The following is a 3979-nucleotide window of genomic DNA, read 5'->3' on the forward strand; positions in this document are numbered from 1 at the left end:
CTACGGCGAGGGTTCATCTCCCGCCCGTGCCCTCAGCCTCCTCTTTCCCCGAGGTTTTTGGGGAGGATCCCGCCCGGACATCGCTGCCCGGCTCCCCCCCGCCGGGCGCTGAGCCGCATGAGCCTTCAGGGCCTGGGGAAGGAGGGAGCTGGGGGCCAGGGGGCTCCCGCATGGACCCCAGCCTTCGCAGGGCCGAGGAAGTCCGTCGCCAGAGCCCGTCTCTGCTCGCGTGCTTGCCCTGCCGCTTAGAACAAGGCTGGTACGGCGGATCAGAGCACCTACACCAAGCAAAATACGTGGGAATGGGCTCCCCGGTATCCAAACTTGGTGTATGCCTCGGAAGAAAACCCTGAAAGGCGGTTACAAGAATGAGTCTTGAGGTGTATTTTGCTGAAATATTCTCTTACGTCTCCTTTCTGTGATTTTCTTTCCAAGTCAAGCAGCTGAACTTTTATTTCCCCGGATAAATCTGACTTGGAGCGTGCTCGCCGTCAAGCTGAAAGGCCATCATTTGCTGGGCGAGCGCAGAAGACTCCTTTGGCTTGGTCGAACCAAAAGCAGCAGAATGACCACGCTAGCCAGGTTTGCTGCACCAGGAGACCACAATGTGCGTGGATGAGTTTGCCCATAACCACATTTCTCCCTCATAACGGTGCATCTCAGTGCCGTTGCTCTGGATGTGGGTGGTTAAACAAATTTCAGAGCATTTATTGCTGAGCGGAGGAGACATGGGTGCTTGGGGTCAGCCTCTGCCTGCTGAAGCACCCCTTTGATTGCCACATCACTCTCTCCAGGCTATAAAATGCCATCGTGTTTATAAAGGAGCTGTGCAAGAGCCTGTTTCTCCTGCCATGGTACGATGAAGCAGAGACCACGTCTCTGCTCACAGTCAGCCTCTCCTGAATGCTCCAGGGCACAAAAGTCAAAATCCCAGCATTTTCCAGGCTCCTGGCTTGAGGGGTGGGACTTGGTGCCGGTTTTTGTAGACCCCGCAGCCACCGGGGTCCCTCGTCCCCATCGGAGCAGGGCTGTCACCAGTGCCAGATCGGGATGGCCCCAGCCATGTCCTGCGGAGCCCTGCCGTCCCTGAGGACGGAGACTCCCCACCTCCTGGTGACCCCTCCTAGGGCTGCAGCGTCCCCAGGACCCCTGAACCTCTGTCACCACCACTGCCAGCCCCATCGGCCCAGCTCCACTGCGTCCCCTGGGTGCCAGGGAGCACCTCCTGGGCCCTCTCCAGTTTCTCCACCTCCCTTCTCACGCAGGAGCCCAGATCTGCGGGACCTGCTGCTGGTGCGTCCCCCGCGGGGGTTAACGGTTGTCTGGAATCTCCTGCCCAACTGGCACTTTCAAAACCATCCCCAGAGCCGAGCCTGGGGCATGGGGGAGGCTCGAAGGGAGAGGTGGGGAGGACAGGCTTGAAGTGACACGGCTCATCCCGTTACCGTGGCTTAAAACGCTTGCGGTTGGCTTTTGCGGCTTTCGGTGGCCTGTGCCAGTCCTCCCTGTTCTGCTTTCTGGGCACGGGGCCCCTTCGCCGCAGGTTTCGTGGCTGGACAGGGAAGCCGGCGCGTGCGGGGACCAGCGGTGAGATGCTCAGGGCGGGCAGTCGGTGCCTGCAGCCTCCCAGGGTTGCAGTCGGTCAGTGGAAATGCTGAAATTATGTTTGGATGTCCGTTTAACAGACAAACAGGGAATGAATTCAGGAAGGAGGTTAGATCAGGAAGGGATAGTCCTTAATATGTCAGAATATAATGTTCCTTATTAGATACTAAACCTGTGTAGGGGCTGCCTCACCTCATTCCTGGTGGAAGGGGAGGCAACGCCAAGGCTCTGGCCAGGGGCTGGGTGCCGACGGTTGGCCTGAAGGAGGTACAAGGCAGAGGTGCAAGGTGTGCTGGGGTAGTTGGGGTCTTCTGGCAGCTCAGGGTGGGGTGGGGGGTCGGTTACAGGTTTACTGAACAAGTGAGGTGATGGAGGTAGGGGGGGCTAATGGCTGAGCTTAGCGCTGGAAGGTTTTCACCTCCCTGCGTCCCCGGGCATATCGGGAGAGCTCCTAGGGACGGCTGCTTTGGAGCAGCTCCTGGGGGCCTTGTGCTGGCCAGAGCTGAGCCCCCTCAAAGCCACCACCCAGACCCAGGGCTGGGAGGGGGAACTGCTGCCCCAGTGGCTCAGCAGGGAGAGGCGACGGTGCCCACGTCCCCGCGGCCGGGAAGAACACCGGCCTGGCAGAGCACCGAGGGGACTCACCGCGGCCTGGCAGAGCACCGTGCATTGGGGTGAGCCCCCGTGCCAAACCAAACGCTCATGGGGATGTTGGTCTGCATGCAGACCCCGCCGGCGGCCTAGAGCATCTGCCATGTCAGCCCCGGTGCCGGAGCCTCCTGCCCGGGTGAGGAGCCCCGAGGCGGGGCAGCGCGGCGGCTGCAAGCCTGGGCACATCCTCGCTCAGCTGTCTGCAACCCTGGAGAACCCAGACGTCAAAGCTTTGGAGGTGAAGGGCGATGCCGCGTTGGACGTGGGAGTCGCAGTGAGCACAGGCTTCGTTCCCGGTGCCCCGAGCACGGCACTTGCCCCTGTGCAAGCCTTGTGCGCGAACATGGGATCCCAATGTGTGCCAAAATTTGGGGAGGGGGAAGGAATGGGAAAAGCTCCATCCCAGGTGGATGTCCCTGGGGCTAGGTCCACTCCCCAGAAACAAAAGCCATGATGTTACTCCCAAGTCTTTCTCAAACTGAGAGGAAATGACCCCAAATAGTTACTTGCGAGCTTCTAGTTAAGCTGCCTGAAAAGGCAGCTGAATAATTTCCAGCCAACTCCTTGTAGAGTGGTTTTCTGCCCTGGTGGCACACTCAAGGGTGTCCCCAGCTGCTGCTGGGGACGTGGTGGTGCCACTGTGGGTGATGGGGGGGGTGAGGTGGCAACCAGAGCCGTGGGAGGGCCAGCGGGACTCGTGGGGCCACCCAGCCCCACGGTCCCATCCACCATAGACAGCCACTGCAGCAACACAGGTTGCTCCCTCTCACCAGCCAGCCGGGCTCACCTCCAAGACCTTGGGGGCATGTTGGGTGTAAAACCCTAAATCCAGGTGGTTATTAATGGCCAGCAAAGGGTCCAAGCCACGGTGGCAGGGTCATCCACTCCAGGGCCCAAGGAAAGCGGGTACAGGCACCGGCAGGATGGGAGCGTCGCTTGTCAGTGCTGTCGCCCGTGTCCGCCACAGTGGTCCGAGGATGGGCGAGGTGTCCTTGTCCACGCCGAGCTGTATGAGGAGGAGATGGGGAAGAACAAAGAGCTTTTCCCGGAGCTGGCGGATCTCGGCTGTGTCGCGGCACTGCAGGCCTGGCTGCTAGCCTACGGTTTCAAACTCAAGGGGGCAAAGTAAGTCACCACGTCTCCTTCACGAGCCAGCTTTGTGCTGCAGCGCAGCTGGGATCACCGTGCGAGGAGCAGCCGCCAGTGAGGCCTACGTCTGCCTCGGGCTGGCTGCCTGAGGGTGAAACAAGGTTGGGAGGAAGGGATGAGCACGGGATGGAAGATATTAGTATCCAGGATTTGTGGCTGGACATAGTTCTGGTTTTATTTTGTTGAGAAACGAGGAGCCCGGTTTGTAGTAATTTTGAGAGTTGCCTTGAGTTTAAAAGAGCAGATAAACCAGAGAAGTGTGGACAGGGAGAAGCCCAAAGAGTCACGAGGCTCATGGTGGAAAGGGAAACGGCACCTATGCCAACACAGTAGCCCGGAGCCATCCATCAGCCAGGCAGCGACCACCAGCCATGTCCAGGTCCAGCCAGGGAGCTGAGCCAGCATGGCCAGGGCAGGAGCAGCGAGGTGCCGGCCAGCCCCAGGCACGGCTGTGCCACAGCACGGGCACAGGGGGAGGGGGAGGGTTGCACTTGGACTCAGCTCCTGTGCCAGGGTGTGGAGCCCCCCCCCCCCCGGGGGGCTGCAGGGGCCCGCCGCCCCCCGCCGCCCGAGC

This window comes from Pygoscelis adeliae, unplaced genomic scaffold (genome assembly GCF_000699105.1).
Source record: "Pygoscelis adeliae isolate BGI_AS28 unplaced genomic scaffold, ASM69910v1 Scaffold390, whole genome shotgun sequence".
In the NCBI taxonomy this organism is placed as follows: Eukaryota; Metazoa; Chordata; class Aves; order Sphenisciformes; family Spheniscidae; genus Pygoscelis; species Pygoscelis adeliae.